General features: G+C 47.4%; 1 protein-coding gene across 1 annotated transcript in view; it reads left to right on the top strand.

The window, feature by feature from the left end:
- Positions 1-25,482, top strand: part of SMC1B (structural maintenance of chromosomes 1B) — a 2,377,846-nt gene that overhangs the window by 1,104,876 nt on the left and 1,247,488 nt on the right. The gene's annotated exons all lie outside the window — the stretch shown is intronic.

Below are 25,482 nucleotides of genomic sequence, written 5' to 3'. Positions count from 1 at the left end.
TTCCATGCAATAATGTTGCCACAAAAAACGACAATTTTTCAGCGATATTTTTGTACGCTGATATTTTTGTGGCGACATTATTACATGGAACCCGGGCCTGAGAGTCGTGCTGGACCTTTCCACCCTCAACCTCTCCTTAACTCTACAAAAATTCAAGATGGTTACGCCAGCCTTTATAGCGGAGACATTGTACAAGGGAGACTGGATGTGCTCCCTGGATCTGAAGGACGCGTACCTACATGTCCCGATTTGGCAGCCCCGTCGTTCTTTCCTACGGTTCAGGATCATGGGCTACCATTTCCTATACAAGGTTCTTCTTTTTGGCCTCAACTCTGCCCCCAGGGTCTTTACCAGACTCATGAATACTGTGGCTGCCCTCCTCAGAGCACAGGGCCTCCACATCTACCCATACCTCAATGACTGGCTCGTCAGGGCTACATCTCCGTAAGCGGTTCACCACTCTTCCCATGCATCTATGAACACACTGCACAATTTGGGCTTTTCGCTCACGAAGTCGCTGCTGCAGCCCACGTAGACTGACATTCTTGTGCCTCATCTGGGACATGTGCTCCGAGAGGGTGTTTCCATCAAAGGACAAGATCTCGGCCATCAGGAGGGCCACCATTCACTTCCTCAGCAGAGAGGTGACCTCGGCCTTGTGATACCAGCATTTCCTGGGTCTCTTGGCGGCGGTCCTGTTAGCCTTCCCACACACGAGATGAAGATGAGAAGGATTCAGCTGCACTTTGAGGCTTCATGGAACCATAAGCTGGGCTCTCAATCCGAGATGCTCAATGTTCCTCCATCTCTCTGCCCGAACCTCACATGGTGGTCCAGGGACTGCAAACTTCGGAAGGGGCAAGCCCTTTCGGCCTCCACCCCGCAGGTCCCCATCACCACAGACTCCTTGCTCGAGTGCTGGAGAGCCACCCTGGACGATCTTTCGGTCCACGGCACCTGGACTCGACAGGAGTAGGAATACCACATCAACTGGTTGGAGCTGAACGCCATCTGGCTCGGGCTCAGAGCATTCCTTCCACTTCTCAGGGACAAGGTTGTCCTCATCCAGACAGATAACTCGACCAGCATGTACCATGTCAACGAGCAGGGAGGTTTCAGATCCCGTCTACTGTGCAGACTGGCAATCAGCATGTGGGAGTGGGCCCTGGAAAACGGCATCTACCTCACGGCAGTCTACCTTCCGGGTGTGATGCTGGAAATGCATCACAGGGACAGGGCCTCTGAATACTTGTCCTTTATTGCCTTATGTATGTTCTGACTTGTTTTATGCGCAGGAGTTCATGTGGGACTCCTGGCGGTGCGGCTCTTCCTGTATTTGTTTTGGTGAACAGACCCTTGGGATACCCTTATGGCACCCATGGTTGGGAGTGCAACGCTGTGCTCCTAGTGTATGTTTTTGGGGACCTGTGTGGCCCACACAGCAGCGTACGGGCTGATGGCAGCTCTGTGCTGAATTGACAGGTGGCCGGAGCATCCTCCATTTTGGGATGCCCTGTCATTGGAATCAGTGGATTCCTGATAGGAAACAAGATGGCCCCTGTGGCATCTTGCTTTCTATCGCCGGTTACCTTCTTTTCCTGAAGTCCCGGGAAGCCCCGACTCTGTCCCTTCCCCCTGACTGGCTGTTAGGTGGAAGTTCCATATATGGTGTTGTGTGGACGTCCAGGCCAGACTGGCTGGAGCCTTCCCGATGACTATATGTTGTTGGTACGCCCGTGGGGTGGGACATGGGTAAATTGATAGTGTGACGAATACGCATTCTGTGTTATGGGCGTTTTGTATCTGGTGTTTGACACAGTGACTGAGACAGCCCTGCCCGAAACTGGTATGAATGCAGTGTGTAGTGCTGAATGGCAGAATACTTGAACGAATCCACATTGTGTTGAGTGTCTGGGTGGAGAAGAGTGGCCTGAATGTACAGTGCGCCTGATTGGCTGACTGACTGCCTGAATGCCCTTCTGAAGGATTAGTTACCGGAGTGTGACCCAGCAGAGTGAATGGGAGATCAACTAGTATATCTAGGGGTCTCTCGCTGCTAGAAATCATTCAGAAGCTGAAGTAGAAACTGATGCTTACCTTTGAAGTCCACTGGAAGAAGTGCTGCTGCTACTATCCTTCGCTAATCTGTAAGCTGCTGTGCCTTCAAGGAACTGATCCAAGAGGACCTGGCTAGGAGAACTCTCCCTGAGCTACGATGGACCATCGTGCACCAGCTGATCTTTACCAAAGCACCCTGGTAGACAGACCTACGAAAGGCTGCCGACCGGAGAAGGGGTCCGCCGAGGAGAACAAAGAGAAGCACCGGTCGCCGTGCTCTTTGCCTAAGTACATTTGATCCAAGGATTCCCTTGTTTATCATCGTCGACCACTTTCGTCCTGCTGGAGAAAGTCATGGCCATCGACAACCGACGAGAATCCACCGGTGGGATTCCAGCCACCCGAAGACCTCTGAGATGCCAAAGAAGCTACTGAAGCCAGCCGTGGTCACGTCCTGTTCGCCGATGCTAGATGCCGATGACCCGATGCCCTTATTGGGCCAAAGGTCTTCACTGACTCTTTGCGGCAACAAATACTTGTCGCCGAGGAGCACCGCACGCATCTTCTTCCAAGGACGTTCACAAGCTTTCGTCAACGAGCGCCGCGAAGATCGAAGCTGTTCCCTCAACAAACCATTGTTCACCTCTTTCTTCATCTCGGAAGTTCGACGACCCATGGCTACCGCTTGAAAGGGGGTGCACTCAAGAAGGGCCCGTCGATTCCCCGACTAAGAACTCTATAACACAATGTACATTTGCGTTGCAGAACTATAGATGATGATGAGACTAACAGACAATATATGGACTGGGCTTGTACGATGTATCTTTATTTACACGTTGCCCATGTGGGGGGATCCTCATACGCAACGGTGCAAGTCTATGGTTGATATTGTTTTGCTGTGTTGATTCGTATGCTATTTGAACTGAGTACAGTTGATGCTTTTTAATAGAATCAGAGTAATCGTGGTACCACCTAGAACTGTATATATTTACCATTTTAGAATTGTCGAAGCACGAAGGCTATTATCGTGATTGTGTATATAGCCTTGAACCTTATTTATATAAAGACTGTGCTTTAACTAATAGTGTGTAGATATTCCTTTGTGGGTGCTTGGGGACTACACTGTACTTAAGAACCAGCCTGCATAACCTCCTGAGAGCTGAAGCCTTTCATTGCTAGACTTCGTTACCGCATAGAGAATCTTGGCTGGGGTCCTCTGTGCTTCTCCTCTGCCATATAAAGAGCAGGAGTACAGACACCCCCCTCCAGTCCTTCACACTGGGGCAATCCAACCTGGATGCGGACAGGCTCAGCAGATTGGGAGCAGACAGTAACGGGTGGCAGCTAAACGACCTCGTTATTCAGGAGATCTTCAGCAGATGGGGTCTCCCACAGGTGGATCTCTTCGGAACCTGGCACAACAGGAAGTGCCCTCAGTGCGCCTCCTGGCAGGGACAGGGCCCCCGGCTCCCTGTGCGATGCATTCTGGCTAATCTGGCAATCATACAGGGCGCAAGGAGCAAGGCTACCAGGGCCCAGTATAATAGTAAATGAACCAGGTTATCCCACTGGGCAGACTCCAGGGAGATTGACCCCCTGGCATGTACTTTGGACGACGTGTTCTTCTTCCAGGCGCACCTCACCCACTCGGGCGTGCAGGTGGACACCTGCCGCATTTACCTCGCAGCTATAGGGGCTTACAGGAACTCGAAGAAGGTGGTCTCCTCCAATCCGATTGTCAAACATTTGACGGGGCTCGCAAGGCTCTACCCGCCCATCAAGAGGCCTCACCTTGGCTTGCAGAGCCTGCAAAATCCAGGCTTTGGTCGCCTCAGAACCATATACTACCTTTCACAGGAACAAAGTAGTGCCTGGATGTCAGGCGTGCTCTGAAATTTTACCTTGACAGGATCAGGGGCTTCTGCAAATGAAACGCCCTGTTTGTCACTTTTGGAGGTGCAAGACCAGGCTATCAGGCCTCCAAGGCCTCTGTATCCCGTTGGATGGTCTCGGCCATCAAAGAAGCATACGAGGGCCAGCACAAGCTGCTTTCCGGCAAACATGCACTCCCACGCAGTCAGGGCCAAGGCAACGGCCATCGCATTCAAGCGCCATGTCCTTTGGCATGTCATAATCAATGCAGCCACTTGGGCCACTCCCTCAGCTTTCTTCGAGCATTACTGTTTGGATGCCGGCTCTTGATCTGACGCGGCTTTCGGACAGGCGGTTTTCAGGAACAGTTGTGTTTCCCAGTAGCCTTATAGCTGCCTTTGGGGTGAGAAACATTACGTTGTGTGTGCTCACCCTGTATCCCTAATGTGTCTACCGTGCATCCCTTTACCATCTCATGGGTTGCAGCATATCTCTGGTCCTTCCTGGGACTGGGTTCCTTGTCAGCGGCTTCCTCTGCTCTTCCCGCCTGCTTCGACAGTCCTGGTGCATCTTTGCTCCTTATGGTCTTGGCTTCACTCTTAGACCCGACGGTCCAACTTCTTGCAATCACACCACTGCTGCTTCCGTTCAGCCTCACAGTTTGGTCTACTCCTGTCAGACCCACGACTCTTGCAGCCTGCCGCCTGTGTCCTTGTTAGGCAGGATCCTGTGCAGTTCCCTTAGGGAGCACTACAGAAGATTAAGACTACAGGTATGAGCAATAAATACCCTTTGGTATCGCTCTGTACCACAAAGATTTAGTTGGTAGCTGTGGCTAAGCTGTCAGACTTATCTCAAGAGGGAGATGAGCAGTATTCAGGGTTTACACAATAGGGCTATACTACTATGGCACAAGGAAACACTGACCAAAGCTTTGTATAAACACACTTCTAGTTCAACACATTAATCACAGTTCTTAAAGCAAGTTAAAATCAGTCAAGGAAAGTATTCACAACTCCCTAGTTAAATTGTAGGCCAGTTTGAGCAAGAGTGAAAACTGAGCAAAACGGCACAGTGAAAACCAAACACAAATGGCACTCTAGCAATTTCTCACAAGGGAGGGAAAGCACAAGTTATACAGGAATATCTTCTTACACACCCTAGCAACACTTCCCATAAGTTTGTGAACAAGTTTAGGCAAGGCAGTACTTTAGCATGTATAATACTTAAATGAAAAACAAGCAAAATGGCACTCCACAAGTTTTAAAAGTGGGAAGAAAAAAGTGGTTTTAGTAGGTGCACCAACACAGTTCTAGTTGAGAAGCAATCTAGCGAAGGCAGTTCTAACAAATTTAGCCAGAGTCAATAGGCCTGTGCCAGAGTCAGTGGTACAGGACAAAGGGCCCAGGAGCACAATGTTCTTTTAGCTGCAGTCAAGTCTTTGGTTAACGATTCGAAAAGGTGGATGCAGAAGGTGAAGGACAATGTTGGAGGATAGGGGCGGCCAACCCAACACGTAGGTAAAGGATTTAAAACACCTTTAGCACTCCCACGCGAAAAGGGAGCCCTGGCTGAACAAAGTACCTTGAAATGTAGAACAGGCTCCTCCGGTGGCGGTTGTTCCTGACAGTTCCTGCAGTTCAGGAGATCCAGCAGAGGAAGAGACTCTCGTCGTGGAGGAAGGTTCGAGTTACTTAACTGCCCAGGGATGAAACCAGCCACGGTGCTGCCCAATGAATAAAAGGTACGCTCCTTTAAATCGCGGTCCGGGTGGACGGGTGCCTGGCTATCCGGTCTCCGAGTACAGGGTACTTGTGATTCGACCATGGCAGATCCAGGAAGGCGATTGGCAAACTGGTTGGCCCCACCAGCTCAAGGGAAGAAGGCTCTTGCAGGTGAAGATCTTCTCTCGTCGTGTGGAGAAAAGTGGTGAGACGCTGCAGCAGGGCTTATCCCGTGGTTGTCGATGCAGATGTTTCTGGCTTCTCCTCTTCGGCTTCTTAGTTCCAGTGGCGACGTCTTGCTCTTCCAGTCCTCAGGACCCTGCTTTTCTATTAAAAGATCCCCATTCATACAGCCTAGCTGTCACTCACACAGTGGAGTGGTCATCCTGGCGGGAGACCCTCCAGCCTATCGGGGCAGAGTGCGACATGGGTTGCTGAGGCAACCCTGTCTTGGGGTCCTACTCCCCCTCCCACACAATGGATCCACCCCAGTCTCAGTGGCGCCGAAAGGAGGGCTTCTTAGCAGAAGCCCGCCAAAAGGACGAACAAAGGATCCCCGACCTGGGTTAGGAGTTTAGAGAAAGACACAAGAAAGAATTTATATCAAAGTTCTGGCAAATAAAACCTACCGGAGTAAAGTTAATGTAAAAATAAACCGGCGGTATGCTAGCGGCTGTCAGTAAATGGGGTAGCCTCGAACAATGGGAAAATCCCATAGGGAAATATTTGCTGTCGAATATTTTTGGTAGTAACCACTGCCACCAGCCAGAAACCTTTGAGAGCAGGACTGTACGGAACCCTCTTGAAAAATAAAGATAAGGGAAAAACTATTAACCCTTGCCAGTACCTCCATAGTAAGATGGGTTGTACTGGTTTTGTTCATAAAGTTTGACTAGTAAAGTCAATGGGGACTTTACATGCCCTGGGAGACAGTCAGTCCCAGGGTATGGAGTCTATGTTTGGGGGTCGCTACGACACCCCTGTGTCACTGCACAGAGGGTGCTCTGTAACACATGTGGATAAAGATGGTTCCTAGGGGGTGAGATAAACCCCATAGACATTAAACACAAAAAAATAGCCTAGAACACACATAGCAAATATGCCTAATAGTGGGAAAAAGAGTCGCACTCCTAGCAGGAGAAGCAAACAAACCCTTCAAATCCAGCAAAGCTGCTGGGGGACTCTATAGCTAAGGGAAATTAGCCATAGAATGAGAATTCTCCCTAACAGTTCTCTGAACAGCCTTTCTTCCGTACCTCACTCAAAGTTCGGAACTGCAAGGGTCCAATGGGCTCCTGGCTTCCCCGCGCTCAGACTTAATTTAGTCCATCTTCTCTTTCCTTTTTATCCCGGGACTCTGCCCCGGCGCAGTGTCCACACCTGCAGTCAATGTCTCTTTGGCATTCCTCATGCCCCCGGTGAGCCACCTCGTGGCAGTACTTAAGAGTTGTTGTTCTTCTTCGCCAGCATGGGTTTTTACATGAATTCACATGCTATGAATATTCCCTGTTGTCAGGTTGGGAATCCTCGGTTATATAAAGCGATATAGCTTTAAGCTAAAAACTGGTTGTTGTTTGCGTAGCCTATTGCTATCACTTTGGGTCATACTGCCCCAGCCACTGGCATTGGTCCTCCCTAGCTCCACTTTGGTGGACCTCTTTAGATTTTTACTGCACTTTTTCGTGTTGAGGGGGGGGAGGGAGGTCCTTGAGTTTTGCGCCTCCCATTTTCTCACGTTTTTTGCAAATTTTGGATCAAAATTCTTTTTATTTCTTCATCTGTCACCTGTGAAGGCATCATGAAGCAATACACGGACAACAGACTTATATTTCAAACTAAAACACTTTATTAAATCAAATGTCATGATGGTTGAAGGCCTATCTTGCCCTATCCTAAGGCGGGATCTCCCTATTGGAATAAAAGTCTAAATCACAAAGTCTGAGTCAAACAGCCCCACCTGAAAGTCTGTCCGGGTCCACAACCTACACTTGCCCTCACCATGTAGACTAACAATATGTAGGGATGTTAATAACCAAAGATGCCATGTTCTACTCAAAGTTTGGTGCTTCTTCCAGCTCTCGGCTCTTTTCCCACATGTAAAATAGTCCCACAAATGTTTTAGGATTACCTCTCTCAAGCTCCCAGCAACATAGTTCAAGATAATTCTCGGGGTACTCTTCTCCAAGTCTCATACAACAGTTCCCAACAAAAAATGTCTTGAGACCTCACTCTCTTCTCCAAGACTTCAACTTCACCTTTTATACTTGTCTTAGTTTGTTTTACCAGTTGGTTTTCAAAATCCTCTGGTTCTTCAGTATTCAGGGTTCACTGGTCTAAGCACAGTTGTCAGACCATATGGTTCAACCATTACAGGTCACCCAATCGGGATACCTGGGCTCTTCAGCCCCCTGTCGGTTCCTTGGCACTTGCTCCTGTGCACCAAGGGGTTCCTTGGCACTTGCTCCTGTGCAACAAGGGGTTCCTTGGCACTTGCTCCTGTGCACCAAGGTATTTCTGCTTAATGTCTTTTGGTTGGCCTCCTGGCCTTGTGTACAAAGTTCCACTCTTTTTGCCTTCAGTTTATTAGCCTCGTAGGATTGTACTTTAATGGTCTTTGTGAACTTCACATGTAAATTGCCTAATGGTTTTAATATGCTTTGAATGTGGGTTGCTCTCAACCCAAAGGTTACTTGTGTGTGTTGCTTTAAGATTTAAGTTTTCATTCTGAAAAACCACTCTTGTTGTTCAAAATGCACTCTATTTTAAAATGTAAGTTTACTTTCAGTTTGGTATTTAAAATTGCATTCTTGTAGTTGAATGTAAGTTTGTTCTCAGTTCGGGATTTAAAGTGCATGAACCGGCACTTGTCTGCGGTCCTTTTCGGACCTCCCCGGTGCCTCAGCACCCCTCTGATACTCACCAGCGGTCTGCTCCTTCTCCCGGCATTTCCAGTTGTTTCCTCTCCGCTTTTAGAGCCGGGAAAAGCTGCTGTTGCGAGCCCTGCCCTCCTGCTGGATGCATCTTTCTTCGCTCTGGTTTTTCTTCTGTTTTCTGCAGATGCGGCCGGCGTCCTCTTCAATCTTGGCATCCTGGTTCAGCTTCCAGTTCAACCACAGCTGCCTCCTTGTAGAGCGGCTCCCCTGCTGGTCTCTGCCATGCCAGCCTCCCTGCTTCTCCCTGGGCTGTTACCAGTCTCTCATTTTATGTACCTGCAGCCTTCTAACTGGCTGCAGTTGTGACTGGCCAATTAGATTTGCCTGACCATAATTAGGAAGACATGCCCGACCTTCCCAATGCTCAGGAGGCAGCTTCATCGTCCCAGTACCTAAGTGATAAAGATGTGTAGTTTTTATTACTTAGTCTCTTCTTCCTTGTCCAAATTCTGTCCTATGTCACATTACGAAAAATGAGGGGAACAGGTTAACAATGGCTCATTAAGGGTAGGGTCAGGTTGGTTGGTGGTAGGAAAGGGGGAATACAATGTGTCGATCAAGGGCACCTCACTACTGGTCCTCAAAGACCCTCCACCCAGGTGATCCTCCCTCGCTTTTCCACTCCCTGGGTCAGGATCCAAGAGCGATGGCATTTCCCTGGCCACCTGCGCAGTGGATCCACAGGGAACAATCCTGGGAATACCCTCAGGGTTCTCACACACCGTTGTGACTTCTCGACAATCGTTACTTGTTGCCGGTAGAGATCCTGCTTCCATTGGAATTGTATTGTGGGCCTACTTCACGTCTCCATGTCGGAGGCCGAGAAGAAATGCCTCTTCAGAGCTTGCTCAAGATGAGGTCAAAAGAATATCTTCATGGAGGACTGCCATCAGAAGTTCATCCACTGTCTGCACCAGGACCACGATGTTGAAGGATGTCCCATCTGCCAGTCCTTCTCCTCAAAGACGAGGAAGAATCATCATCGAAGGTTGGTGGCATGGCTTGAGGTCATGCCTCTTCCATGGTGGGCAGGCCCAAGGAACGTCCTTCCTCTGACAAGAAGTCGAGGTCGTTTGAGGACGCGTTCAAGGGGAAGGTAACGAAAAAAAGTGAACTCATCGAATGCTCAGATTTCCTCGTTGATGAGCACAGAGGCTGCAGCGTCGGGAGACCAGAAATCATCGATCCCTCGCCGTCGACCACTCAGAATCAGTCGATGAAACACCGTTCTTCGTCGTCATCAAAGTACTCATCGACAAACCCACGACAGTCGTCCAAGACCACCTCCACGACATCGTCATTCAAACCGGCATTGCCAGATTTTGTCTCGTCAACTGACTCCTCGAGGACCACGGTCACCGTCTCTACTGTAACAACTTCTTCGAGAATGTTACCTCCAAGGTCTCGTCAGCCCCAGAGGATGGTCGCATCGCTGTCACTACCTTCTCCAGGTGCGCCCGTGTTATCCACCTTTCTGAGAAATGCCAGCAAGGACAAGGAGTTACCACCACCACCACTCCTTTTTCTGCCAAAGCCCACTCAGCTGCAGGCCACATCCCCTGTGAAGCCTGCCCGGGTATTAACCCCCTACTCTGGGGTTCCAGCCTTGCACACTTTTGGAGGGGGAGGGGCAAGACTCTCCTGAGGACGTCTGCCCACACCCGGATGAGGGTCATAGTGGCATCTCCCCGCAATCAGCTCTGCAGCCTTCACAGCTAGTGCAGCCGACTCGCCCTAAGAGTCCATGGCCATGTGCTCAAATTATTTTACCTCCAGTTCTGAGGACATTTTGACAACTCTCCACATTGTGGTCATGGAGAATGAGCAGGTTAGTGGTCATTAGGAACCCTTACTCTGCCCAGACAAAAAAGGAGAGGCTGGAAAAGAAGTATAGTGTCTTGGGCACAGACCCTAAATGGCCCGGAAAGCCTTCCAACACTGGACTGTCTCGGCTGCTGCGAGGAAGAGGTCTGCAAACCAGTCATTCTCTTGTTCGGTCCCGCTGGACCAGACAGGAAAGAAGCTGGATGCGGCTGGTAAACTCATAACTATCACTGCAGCATCTACGATCAAGGCCTCCAATGCCCTAGCGATCCTCTCACGCTACGTTAGGGAGCTCTGATACAATTTGGGTCCCATTCTCGATTTCCTGCCGGACGACAAGAAAGGGGAGACCTGGCCATTTTTTGGGAGGGCGAGGTGGCATCGGACCATGAGATAACGGTTGCCAATTCCTGTTTTAGGCAAATGGGAAATGGCATTGTCCTAGTCTGTCAAGGTTGGCTTAAGGTAGGATGTGCAACCCAGGGTCGTCGACATGCCTTTTGACGCTGAGAATCTATTCAGCAGGGCAGTGAGCAAATCTCTCGTGGCCATTAAAACGAACACAGAGCTGGCGCGCTCGCTCTATGGGCTAATTTCCTTTAGTTCGAGGTGGAAGGTCTCTCAAACAGCGATGGTTCTCAGCCCATCCTACCGCCAGCCCTCTCGTTCTACTATGCACAAAGCATACAGACGCCTTTCCCAAGCCTACAGAAGAGGTATCCAGCGTAGTTGTCCCAATGTGCCAAGACACAGATGCCAAAAAAGCCAGACCAGGCCCAGGACCCGAGCCCCCTCTTCAGCACCCAAGTGGGAGGCCACCTATCGCAATTTGTAGACAAGTGGCGCAACATCTCCACGGACGAATGGGTGCTCAACCTCATCAAGCAGGATAACACCTTAGAGTTCCTGCCCAAATACCCTGACATTCCTCTCGTAGCAAGACCAGAGCAGCACAGAGCTCATCTCCTCAAGGCTGTTCAGGATATGCTGCGGAAAGGGGCCATAGAGCCTGTCCCTCTGTACCTCCGGGGCTCCGGACTATACTCCAGATACTTCTGTTTCGCAATAAGTCAGGTGGGTGGAGGCCATCCTAGACTTAAGACACCTCAACAAATTCCTGAAATTCCAAATATTCAGGATGGTCACATTGCAGTATATGCAGTGCAAGCTGGAAGGAGATTTCCTGTCCACACTAGATCTGGGGGACACACATTTCCACGTCCCATTCATCAAAAGCATCGGAAATTCCTGAGGTTAGTCATCCTAGGAAGACCCTACCAATTCAAGGTGCTGTCCTTCGGCCTCAAATCAGCCCCAAGGGTTTTCACCAAGTGCTTGGCCCCCGTGGCAGTGTTGCTTTGGCACAAAGGAGTGTATGTCTACACCTACCTGGACGATTGGCTGGTCCCGTTCTCGCGCCCTGACAACGCTACATACAGCATAGATGGTCCACACTCTAGCCTCTCTGGGATTCTTCATAAACTATCCCAAATCCTTCATGGTGCCGTCCCAATTTGCACTATTCCTGGGTGACCGACTCAACACAATATTGTGCCTGGCAACCCCATCGGAGAAAAGGATATAGACCATCATAGGGAAATTCCAACAGCTGTCGTCAAGCTATAATGCAACAGTCCCATCCATCAAATCCCTATTGGGTATGATGTCCTCATGCATCCATCTGGTCCCTCATTACAGATTGTGAAAGAGACTGCTTCAGGAGTGCCTGGACACCTGGTGGAAGCAGTACTCCAGCTCATGGAACGACAGGATAGCCCTCAATCAAGCTTTCTGCTAAGCCCTGCTCTGGTGGTCCATTCGGCATCGCATCTCGAAGGGAGCGCCCTTCAGGACACCTGCACATCAAGAGACGGTCATGTCTGACGTCTCACTGAAAGGTTGGGCGGCCCACACCGGCCAAATATATGCCAGAGGCATATGGCTCCCGGAGTAGAAGACGTTGCATGTCAAACTCCTGGACTCAGCTATTGGGAAAGGTGGTCAAGATCTTCACGGGCAACACGATCACCATGTATTATATCAGGAAGCAAGGCGGGACAAGGTCTCCCGTCTTTTCTCTGCAGATTAAAAGCCTGCTTTGCTCAGCCATTGCTCACTGGATGTTTCTAGTACTGTTCCACCTGGCAGGTGCTCAAAACACCACTGCAGACTTTCTCAGCAGGGAGCTGCAGTCCTGCCAGGAGTGGGAGCTCCAGCAAGCTCAAGCCTCTCGGATCTTCAGCGAGTTGGGCCAGCCTCAGATCGACTTGTTTGCGACAGCAGCAATACCAACTGCCAACTATTTGCCAGCAGCTATCTTCAGGCAAGGAGTCTGAGGAATGCCTCCTCGTTCCTGTGGGAAGGCCTGTTCCTTCACGTCAATTTCACTGCTCTGATGTGTTATCCACACACTCAAACTATCCCGCTGCAAGATGATCCTCATTGCACTGGCGTGGTCCAGACCGATCTGGCACCTGGTCCTCTTCACCTGTCAGTCATTCCTGCCATCAAGCTGCCTCTCCTTCCGGACCTCCTATCCAGAGGAGGAGGGGCAAACCTTCACCACGACCCGCATCCCTGAACCTGCCTGCCTGGCTTTTGCAGAAATAGAATTTGGTAATTTCTTGCTGCTGTTAGAATGCAAGAAGAGTCTAGCCAAGACCAGGGCTCTGTCTACACTTGCATGCTACAAACACAAGCGAACGCACTGTACAGTGTGGTGACAGTCACAGAGGTGCAACTTCTGCCTTAGCTGCTCTTGCTCACTAAGGATGGCTTTGTCCATGCGTCCATCAAAGTGCACGTAGCCGCAATATCACAATATACCCGAGCTCCTGACATACTCTGTTATCTCACAGGCTTGTGAAGGAGTTCCTCCAGGGCCTCTTCAGAAAATGTCCTCTGGTGAAGGCTCCTGCCCTGGCGTAGGAGTCTATTGTAGCCCTGCCCAAAGTGATGGGTGCTCCGTTTGAGCCCATGCATCGGGCGTCATTGAAGTTCCTCTCATGGACGATCTCATTCCTAGTGGCGATCACCTTAGCCGTGCATATTGGAGAAATCTAGGCACTGTCATGTAAGCCTCATTTGTTTCCAGCAATCGAAGGTTGTCCTACATACTCCTCTGTCCTTTATTTCCAAGGTCATCTGCCTTTCATTTAAACAAACCTTTGGTTTTACCAGTTTTCTTTGCAACCCTTCTACACCGGCTGAACGCTCCTTGCATTCACTGGATATGTCGCATGCTTTGAAGTTCTATGTGGAACGCAGTAAAGATTTTCGAAAGACTTCTCACATTTTCATCAACTTTTGACCTGTGGGGCATGGGAAGGCCTTATTGAAGGCTTCCATCTCCAGGTGGCTTACTGGCTGTGTCATTCATTAACATCATTTGGCCAATTGACCGTTGCCAGGCTGGCCGAGAGCCCATTCCATCAGAGCCATCGCTTTGCATACAGCGTTCCTCTCTGGCGTTCCCCTGCTGGATATCTGCAGGGCTTCTACGAGGAGGTCTACACACACCTTCACGAGATTCTACTGTGTCGACGGGGATTCCAGGGAGGAGTAGCAGTGCTTCAAAGCCTGTTTGCACGAGACAAGTCTGTTCTTGAGGGTAAGTGTATTGCTTCTGCTGAGCCTTGCCACCTCTCGTGGTTGTGTAAGTGTACTGCTGTGTAATCGTATTCATAGCATGTTTATCTATGTAAGACCCCATGCTGGAGAAGTAAAAAGTTACTTAGCTGTAACTCTTGTTCTCCAGCATGTGTCTTAGATGGATTCACATGCAAACCCTCCCTCCTTCCCCTCTCTGGCTCTTCTTGGTTCCTACTGCCACTATACAAGTGCCACCAAATCTTAAGGTGGCCAACAGGGGTGGAACTGAGGAGGACCTGTGTCCATTGGCTGGGGCCGTATGACCCAAAGTGGCAGCAAAAGGCTACTCAAGCGACAATCACTTTTTTGTAGCTAAAATCTATACTGCTTTATTTTGGAGGATTCCCAGCCTGACGACGGTGAATATTCGTAGCATGTGAATCCATGTAAGACCCATGCTGGAAAATAAAAGTTGCAGGTAAGTTACTTATTCCTTGTGTTCTTCCGCATCTTGGTATTTTCTGTTCTGGCTATATCCCATGTGCTTCAAAAATACATGGGTTTACTCTCAATGAAATGGCTTGGAGTGGAGGGGGGGGCTATAGAATGTTGGGGTGACGTTCCTCAACGGGCTGTACTCTAGGTGATGGTCCTTGTGTCCAGAGGGGTCCCTACCCATGAGGTCCTCCTGCATTATACCACCGCTAGGGTGACTATTGGGTAGCAGCCACACCTCCCTAGCCTAATGAGAACGGGCTCCACCTTGGTGAGAAGTGACGACACATTGCAAATCATCACAAAGCCAAGCATCCAGTGAACCGGAAGGCCCAGAGTTTACTTGCAGCATCTAAAGAAGGGTCCCGGATGTTGGCGACTGGTGGGGGTTAAACTTGTAAAATACTTTATGCAACTGTGTTGTTTCCTTTTGATACCTCAATCTGTGACACAGTCCACACTATTATACTTAGGTTTATGTGATTTGTAGTTCAGCAAAGCAGAAGGTTCAGTTGCAGCTGTCAACTGCTGTCAACCGATTAAACGCTTGGTGTAGCATAGGTGAAATTGCATTATAGTTCAGGTAGCAATGGAGAAGTCCAGCTGTTTCCGTTGACCACATTTTACTCATGGTTTCTTTGTCCCTGCATTCCCTCCTTCTCAACCTAGTTGGGATATGCCTTCACACCTGCTGGAATTGCAAGCATTACTGTGGCAATAACCGCCGGCAAGGTGGTTCTTGCCATTAGTATTCCGTGGGTCTGCAGGCTTGGGATACTGGTTTTCCTGAGTTTGCAGCCCCTGATCACTAATGGCTTACGAAACCTTTTCAAACGGCATGCCTTTGCCGTTTGAAAAAGTTGCGTAGCAGTACGCGCTGGTTCTAGGAACACTAGACTGCGCATACTGCTTCATAAGTATGAAGCAACAGGGTGCCATTTTGGGCGAAGTTGCTCCGCACTAATGATTGGGACAAAAATAAAATAAGGCCACCTTGGAAAAGGGAGAAGGGGCTACGTGTGGTCCCTTCTCCCTTTCCAAGGTTGCTGTGGAAAAAAAGTGTACCCGGCACACGAACGACTTTAGTGCGTCCACGGGATTACTGTGGTATGGCACGGAAACAAGCTAATCCACCTTCAGTGTTTCCTGTGGACGCGGCGTGCCGGGTATTCATGAAAAATATGCTGTCACTTGAAATCTTTTGGAATGTACTTGAAATGCCACATGTTCTTGCTTGTGTACTGTGGCACCTATTTAACGTCCAACTGTCACACTTGGTGTTTTTTTCCACTTTTCTATCAGCTCAGTACACATTTTATTGCTGTTGCCACCCCTTTTTGTCTCAGCTGGTGTGCTTTGTCGCCACTCTTGACCCTATTGTAGAATGTTTTTTTTTTTTTTGGGTTAACACCTTTTTTTCCCAGAACTTTGAACAATTATTTCCTAATTTTCTGCCTCTTCACTTGATGTGTGTCAGAAACAACTAATAAACCAAGTTTCAAGAGCTGAGTTGATTTTGCTTGTATTCAGCTTCGGTCACACAACACTGAATCCAGTACATGAGCGTGTGTGTTTGGCTTCCTCACATGTACTCTTGTAACAAGTTCCAGATCCTCCACCCAATGCTGAATATGTGGAGAGAAGGATAAATGGAGGATGAAACACCATGGTCCCTTTTCACTTTTGCTTCCCTATTACTTCTCTCTTGTTATGGACCTGCATTAATCTTTTTAAACAGCCAATTCTTGACTTCTGACAGTGGGCTTGGCAGTCATGATCATTTTCCTGAGGTTTGAAGGGGCACTTTTGCTTTCTGACAATCTGACTTTGCTTGCGAATGTCTCACCACATCTTGGATCAATCACACAACTTTGCTTTCACTATTTCCAATACTTTGCATCAGCATACTGGAAAATGCATAATACCATGATATGTCCTATTTCTTCCCTCTCTCAGATCAGCATTCCATTTTATCCTCTTTGTGCCATTGCACACACAACTCGACTTATATACGGACACATTTGCTCTAATTCAAACCTCTTGTACCTTCACAATTTCTTATTCTGTGCATCACTTTCCTATTATCGCTTTTCCTTCCTGCTCACGTTTGCTTTCTTTCCTCCACAGACTATGGTGTGGTTTACCCTAGGTAGGGGCACACTGAACACATTTTTCAGACAAGGTACTGTCCCCATTAGACTTCTGCGCAGGTATTTGGTGCAGTACAAAATGCTAAGAACATAGCACAACATTAGTCTCCTCCATGACAGGGAGGGCAGCCCATCCCTTGGTCTTCAAAGCTCAAGGGACACACACCCGTCCAGATGAGCAGTTAAGCGTCAATATCTTGTAGCTCATGGTGGTTCAGTGAGCTTTATGCAGACAGATACAGGATAAAAGGCCTCATGAAGATGGACATTCCAAAAAGCAATGATTGATATCTGCGCTTCCCAATGCTATCCCACACTGCACAACTGATTTGGCATTAAAAACCCATCCTTGCAAGCCCAAAATATCTGAGTGATATTTGCCTGGCTGACAGCCATGGGCACCATGTTCTGCATGGACATGAGTGGGAAATCAGCACAAGTACACTTAAACAAATATTCAAAAGATGGGGGAAACCATGCAAAAACGTATTTCCACAAAGACGTATTTGCAGCAAGTATAATCCTAAAATTCCTAAATGTTATTTCCAGATACCCAAAACAATGGTAATTGTAAACTGTATTGTGGATCGTATGGTCAGGATTTCCAGCCTTCTCTTCTTTCTCTGTCTGACCCTTGGTTATCCTGCCTGCCCGCCCCCGGACCAGCATCTTCCTATTGGCTTCCTGCCATCGGTTCCCTGTCCATCGGTCCTCGCTGTCCCTGCACCACGTACATTCGGGGAAGCTGCCCATTGGCACGAGGAGCGGGCCTTTGGGCTTCCTCTTCTGTTTGTCCTACAAGGGGTGCGGGGGCTCAGGGGTTGGTCTTTACGCTAAACAGTCAACTTGGCAGAACTCTGGATCACCTGGCAAAGTCAAAGAACGATACCTCGACCGCAGACTCGGCAGCAACGAGAACAGGTACTTGACACTCATTCACAGAGTGAAGGGAAGCTATTACGCAAGAGTGCAGCACTCCACCCCAACATGGGCGAGACAAGTGCATTACCTAAATCTATTTTGCATGGCAGTTATACCACAGTAGAAGCTTCATGTTATTCGTAACTTACTGACAAACCAAAACCAGCAAATAGCCCAACCAAATCTATGCAAAATGAATTGAGCGGCTTGGATCTTGAGGTCATAGAAAGTGGTCATATGTTTTTGTCTCAAAAGATACATGAGCAGTCTAAAAGAGGAATGTAAGCCGAAAACACTAACTTGATTTTTTAATGAATGGATGAGGTTCGCTGTACTGGAAAACATATAGCTAGCTAAACTTTTGATTTCTCTCGTAGACAGCATCCTAGTGTTCAGTTCTCTAAAAGGTCACTAAGCAGCCTTAGTGACATACATCACCACACAAAGTAGTCAGGTGTAGAGTGTTCCATTGGTGAAAGATTGCATGGAAAGGTAAAAAGAACATATCCACCTGTCCCTAATCGAGCTCCTTATTGGAGTATTGACATATTAATAAGGCTTATGTTAGCACTTTTTGTGCCCATTCTCAAGTACTCTCTTAAACATCCAAGATATAGGGTTGCCTTATTTGCTGTAGTCACCTTTATCAGAAAGTAGAGTGAATGAATGGCACGCATTTACAGTTAATGAACCCTACACAAGGACAAAGTGGCGTTTCACAGTCATGCATGTTTCTCAATTATTTTCAAAATGACATGCCAGTCAATAGAGCTGCTAGCTTTTTGTTGCCAAGGGCCACAAAACAATGTAGAGAAAAGCCTAAAGATGTTTGATTGGTGTCAAGTGGTGATGTTCTGCACGAATCTAGCACATAAGCAAAACAAGCCAGTTTTCTGTATTTGCTGTAGAGCAAGAGGGTTGGTAAGTTAGCAATTCAAGTATTGTACAGTGAATAAGGTGTTCATCCAAGAGTGCTATTCTCTTGCACACAAAATAGTTGCCCATTACACCAAGGCCCTGATTCATGGAATTATTTGTTTGTAAAATGGGGATTTGCGGGCCATTCTGCCTGCAAATCCCTGTTTCATGAATGGGGATTTACAGGCAGAATGGCACGCAAAGCCCAGTTTTACACGCAAATGATTCCATGAATCCGGGACGAAGTGCACATTCATCATGAACCACAGGGACAACCTGTGCATCCTTAGCTAATGTTCTCCTGGACACAATATTTAAAGTAGAAACTTGATTCATCCTTTCACCAAACATTACTGTATACATGCTTAATCCAGAGCAGACTCAAAAGTGTGCCAGGCAGTGCTTTGTCATGAATTTGCAATTGTACGAACTGCCCACCAACCATTAGATGGCAACAATATTTGTTAATCTATACGTGCTATGTAAATATAAATAGATTCGCAGGTCACAGAATGACGAGCGTTACCTACCAATAATAATCTTTCAATTGATTGCATTCTACTACAGATTCCTCCTCATCAGATATCCATTCCAGCGTCAGCTGCTCGAAGGGGCACAGTACGACTCGACCGTCGATCCCTCTTGACTCAACCATGCCACTCGTCGGCTCAGGACCGCACATCAGCCTCTATATTCTATGTTACTAGGCCCCATACCTCAGTTCCCCTTTTTCTGCACGCTCAGCATGCTACTTTTGGGAATGATTATTGTGAGAAAAATTTTAAATTTGACATTGTCATATTCAATGGAATTTTGGCAATCTGTCCACTCCTAATAAGTCTGTGTTCAAGCGTTGCCAAGACTGCAACTCCAAGATGTTGATCACAGTCCCACAGGGCATCTGCGTTTGGTACCTCAGTAAAATCATGATCTCGAGGATTGCGACTCTTGTCAGCAAACCAATCCCAAGTCGCTGAGGGAGCGATCAGGAAAACTAGCGATCGGGCGACCCCTGTCAAAATCCCCAGCTTCTATGGCCGCCAGGTCGTCTGGGCAGAAAACTGAGGGTCTGAAAAAGAGGACCAGCATCACAAAAGGGCTAAGAAACGGTCAAATTCCAAAATCTGTTCATTGTCCTCATCTTCCCATAAGGAGCGACACCCGTGATGCAGACACGACTCTTAATTGTCAGAAGAACGCGATAACACCTGCCCAAAACCGAGGCGCGTCGAAAGCAGAATGGGAGGCTTTCAGGGAGCAAATGCCTCTAATGTTTAAGATGCCCACAGCTGGTACAACTCTGGTTTTGATGCTGCAAGCTCCCACAGCACCAGTTGCTCCCTGAGGTTGTGGTATCAAGGTTGCCAAGTTGGGTCTCACGCCCTTGTGCTCGACCACGACTATCAAGAAACTGGCTGTAGTGCTCTGAGTTACCGGCACCATTAGGCCTGGTGGTAACGACGCCATTGACGTCACTGCTGACAGTCAACACTTCCATTGTCCCTGATTCTCGCTCAACATTTTTGGACACCATTTGGACAATTTCCGCTGACTTGGAGAATCAAGTGCCTTTTGGCTTTGGGCCCAATGGGTGAAGGAGCTAGTGGACATTATCATTTTGCCGACCAGGTGGATTTGGTTTCCGTTCCTGAAGGGCTCAATTGCGCAAGTGATTTGGGCACATCTTCTGACCTTGATATGCAGCAGACCGCTTCATATGGACACCCTAATGCTCAAAACCCAAGGACTGTTGAGAGGGGGGTTGAGGCCTTGGCTTTGAGCATACCTGCAAAGCCCCTGTCAGACTATGAGCCCACCAACATCCTTGATAAAGGCCCACAAATGGAGAGGCCATTGTCTTTTAATGCTGCCATTGCAGACCCCATTGCTACACTGTGGCTGAGACCTTGCTTCACTCCAGCTGTGGATTCGAAGCTTACCAAAAATATATAAGCGGGTGGAGGGGAGCTGCCCTTTCTTTCCTCTCCCACCACCAGAAGGTCTAGTTGTGCAAGCCACCACAGTGCGCTCCAGGCCGGCCTCATCTTATTCTAATTTGCAGACAGATGGGGAATTAAGACAATTGAATATGCCCTAGCTACACAGATTTTCACCTCAGGCCGTATGACCGTGAAGGCAGGCAATGCACCCTGTGCGTTTGCAAAGTACTCCCGCGGGCTGTGGAGACTTATATCGAGGCAGCAGAACACATCCCAGTTCGTGAGATGAGGGATTGTTTTCTGCAAATAGTTGATGACTACAAAGAGTTGGTGTTAGGGAGAATTATCATTCAATGGCTAATTTCCCTTAACTAGTGAGTCCCTCAGCAGCTTTGCTGGATTTCTGGAGTTATTTATTTCACTTGGTAAGAGTGTGAGCTTTTCTCCCACTCTTACCCATGTTTTGCCATGTGTATTTCATCTGTTTTTGTGATTGTGGGCTCTGGAGTACACCACTTCAGTAGCCCCCCTTCTTTTGTGTGTTACACAGCACCTTCTTTTAGACTTCCCACCGACTCCATTTCTGGGGCTGATTACTGTCCCCCAGAAAAGGGTAAAGTTGCCATTAACTTTACATAGTCCTTTGACCACAGATCCAGTACACCCCATCTTACATGGAGTATTGGAAAGGGTTACTTCTTAGCCCTTTTTATCTGTACCTCCTAGAGCATTGTTTTGCTCTTTTAACATTTAGACTTGGCTGGTGGCAGTGGTATCTGCCCTAACTTTTCTACCGCGTTTATACTATATAAACGTGGCATTGTTTTTAGGCTATTATATTAGCCTCAAACATAAACCCGCTTCACCAAATGCTTTTTCTTTTGGCTCCGGTCGGGTTTATTCGCCATTTATTTTTGTTAAAGTCCTTCTTGTGTTTTACTTTGCGCGGCAAACCAGGTTTGCCTTCTTTGTTCACTGTCGTTTGGCGGGCTTCTTCCTTCTTGCCAAAGCTCCAGGATCTGTGGGTCTGCAGGAAACTACCAGGAACAACTGCCGTGGCACCAGCTCTTCTTTGAATAAAATACTGTGTTCTGCTTCGAGGAGCTAGGGTGAATCCCTTTTCTCCTCCTCCAAGGCTTACCCTTATCTTCCCTCCTTATAACTTTTGCTTCCTCTGTTGACAATATCTAAGTACTCCTGGCTACGTTGAATCTTGAACTGTCCGACTCTGTGATCCTCGACAACAGGGACCCGGTTCCACTTGACACTGGTTCCGGCCTATTGACTCTTGAATTTCTGTCAATGAGTGTTCTCTGATTCTGTCTGCCCTGACAAAAGTATTGCCTATGATTTTCACCCCCAACTCTCTGGTTAACACGGGTTTTAAGTGTGTTTTTTCCCCGGTAACTTTTCGTGCCGCGGATACGCGTATCTTTAGTAAGACCAAACTGTCATTACTGTCAAAAAGTGATCGCATATGTATTCCCGGTAACGTCTTTTGTTTCACAACACCGGTCCGTTAAAACATAGGGTACTTACCTTGAGTTATACTATACCAAGTGAATTGGTTGGTTGTAGCGTCTTTTACATGTGGTTTTGAATTAATAGAAGTGTTGTGTTTATAACAAACGGTTTAAAAATAAATATACTTATATTTTTTACCTGAAACCTTGAGTCAGTGTTTGCTTGAGTCACAGTAATTGTGATTCCTTTGTGTAATCTCTGCTACTGCTCATATACTCTTGAGATAAGCCTGGCTGCTCCGCTACTGCTACCACTTTAACATAGTAGTACAGGCTTGTACCAAAGGTGAACTTGTATTACCACTTGTAGTTTTAATTGTGTGTAGTGGTCCCTAAGGGCACTGCACAGGATTCTGCCTAACAGGTGGCTTGCCAAACTCTGCAGTAGGGCCTGGACAGCGGAGATTGCATGGACCGGGCAGTGGGGTCATCCACTTTACTGAGGTGGTCAGCCTACGTGCTCAGTTCAGGTTTCTCGTCAAATGTCCAAACTAAGCTATTGGACATGGCTTTCGTCGGTGAGCACCTGCTTGGCCCAAAGGCTGATGAGTACTTGAAGAAATTGAAGGATTCTAAATTAGCTGCCAAGTCTCCAGGCTTAGCTGTGCAGCAAAAACTCAACAAACGAGAGACTCCGGATCACTCTTTCTAAAGTGGATGTGTGTAGCGTCCGACCTATACCCGGGCTAAATAACAACAACACTCCGGTGGGACTCTATCCAATTTTTTTCTCATCTGGAAGGCCATACACTGTTTATGCTCTCGATGTGTACAAACTTTACCAGTTCCGACTCTTGTTGGGGAATTGTAAAAACTCACAATTGGATTCAAAAACAATTCATCATTTCAATACATTACAATCAATACCTTCAGTGTGATCCCAATACGTTAATACATCTGACGTCAAAGGGTTCAATGTTTTAAACTTCTATAATAGCCATAACAAGATCAAGAGGGAAAAATTGCCTAAAATTAAGGAATTTGTTGATAAATGTAGGGCTGATTCAAGGTACCCCCAAAATTGACAAATTTGGGGGTTGGGGGATACTTCAATGCTAAAATGGGCTGTGGTGTGTCAAAAGATCTTTACGAACCCCTGGAGGACCCAATGTTAAGTTATGGAACATCAATTGGAGGACACCAATTTTTCTGTGGGGTCTTCTAAATCTGACCCTGTTACCCCTTTATCCACTCTCGATTCCCTTGAAAATCTGCATGCGGCCCTCCCTTTGAACCCTCTCATTCGCCTCTTTCTTCATCCGACATCATTATGCCCCAGCTTTTGTGGCTGTTTTCTTCTTCATCGTCAAGATCTAACCTACTTAAGGACATTGTTCTATGATCCTCTGCGACGAGTGATGAACCCTTGGCTTCGTGGACAATTGCTTCGTGGATGACTATTTCGATGATGGGGACTTACTCGTCGAACGAGGTGTGAAAAGTAATCGTCTGCTTTGTTGACGAGCCCTTATCACTGTTATCACTGGTGCCGCTCGTAGATGGCGGTTTCGTGGAAGATTGCCCCCCCCCCCAACCAACAAGTTTTTAGAAAACACCTCCTTACCTTTAGAGGTAGTTTTTTTCCTCTGAATGATGTTTTTTCTCATCCCCAGAGCCCAGAGAAGGTGCGAGGAAAGTCATCTTAACCTTTCTTTTGCTTTTATGAGATGAGGAAGTGCTCCTTTCCACTGTAGAGGCTCTTCTCTTTGAAGTTTGCCTCTCAGATGGTTTTATAGATTTTACAGCGACTGTCTTGACAGATTACTCATCAGAGGAGTGGCACTTAGACTTGAGGTGTAGTAAAAGTCTCCTGTGCCTCTCCTGCAAGGTTTTGTTGGTGAAGGTCTTGCAAATGTCACACTTGTGGATCTCATGAGGGTATAGGCAGTAGATAAACTGCTCATGAGGGTCCCTCATACAAACAAGTTTCTTCTTGCATCTGGTGCAGTCCCTGAACAGGGAAGTCTTTTTTTTTTTTTGGCAGTTGGTATCTCCTCAGCCATGGTGTGAAGCATTCTTTCACTCGACGAAAATAGGTCGACATGTAGTGTTTTCTGGTCCCAGAAAAACACAACCAGTAGTACTTGATAAGGAGATCAAAATAGGATATATTTTGAAAAATAGCTTGAAACAGCTAAGGTTAGAAAAACGAAAAGCTCAAGAGAGCTGGAAGATTCCCTCCATCTGTTAGACTGCAGTGAAAAATCAGAGGATGGCTGCCTGGGGCGGAGCTTAAGCCCTGCCACCACATTGGTTAGGGTCATAAAGGACCAAAGTGAGGTGGAGGGGCTGCACAAGTGAATGCCCCATTGGGCATAATGGACAATCTCCATTTATTTTTTATATGGAAATAATGCATATATTTAATTATTTTAAATCACTGAGAATTACCTGTCTGACGACGGGGAATATTCAAGTATCTGAATCTATGAAAGATACCAATGCTGGAGAAATAGTTACAAGTAACTAAGACTTCACTATAGTTGTCTCTTAGTTGTGAGGGCAAGCATAGGTTTGGACACAGATTTTTTGATTTGGACACAATGACTATAACGATCCTTAGTTTATTTAGGTAGGGCAATAAATAATGCCATAGCGATAGGGCCAGATAGATCCCATCCTGATTCATTAAATAAAGGTTTTGAAACTATATTGCGTGTCTGTGCCTCTCTTGATTCCATGCTTGTCACACAGTGACTGTTGGTACATCCCTAAATTTGTGGCCGCATTAGAATCGCCCATACAGTATGGAGGAAAAAGGACGGGACATTACTAATGTACGTCTAGTCCATAGTCCCCTTTCCTCCATACGCCTCTCCTTCTCTCCCCGTCAAGGTTAAAATGTATAGATAGGTCTGTCGTTACCAACGTGCATCAGTGGGGACTGAGTTGCAGTGCTGTGGGGCGGGGTCGACATGCACGATCACGCCTATCCTCGCGCCTATGCGTGCTTAAATGAAATCCCTTAAATGGGAAGCCCTGTTTTTTACAGGGCAAAAGACTCCAATTCGACCCTGTACGGGGACGCCCATACAGTATGGAGGAAAAGGGATTATGATTGAGTACTTAGTTACTAAGGTGAGTAACTTGTTCTTTTTTCCCCAGAAAAATATAGTCATTGACTTTTGAAGGTTCAATGTGTTAATTCCGCCGCAAAAATATTGCGATACAAAAATATCACCATATTTTTGCTGCGAAATTCACACATGGATCCTGCGGGGGACACACCCTCAACCCCCACCTCCTTTTTTAATGTGCGGGGGACACCCCGAAACCCCCGCTCCCACATAATATCCCCCCCAAAAATATCGCCTATGGCGAATCAAACGGCCATATCTACGGCGATATTTTTGGTGGGGATATTATGTACGGATACCCTTTTGAACAATGACAATCTATGATGTTGGAGGTGTTTTTTCATTTCATCTTGTTGATGTATTTGTGACCTAGTTATCTAGATGGTGTGAACTAATGAAGACAAAATAATGTAACTTTACTGAGTGAATACTTTTCTTTATCTTGCTCCTTTTATA

The sequence above is a fragment of the Ambystoma mexicanum genome, chromosome 12, assembly GCF_040938575.1.
Source record: "Ambystoma mexicanum isolate Mex_15411 chromosome 12, UKY_AmexF1_1, whole genome shotgun sequence".
Taxonomy (NCBI): domain Eukaryota; kingdom Metazoa; phylum Chordata; class Amphibia; order Caudata; family Ambystomatidae; genus Ambystoma; species Ambystoma mexicanum.
This window is presented reverse-complemented; position numbering and strand designations above follow the sequence as displayed.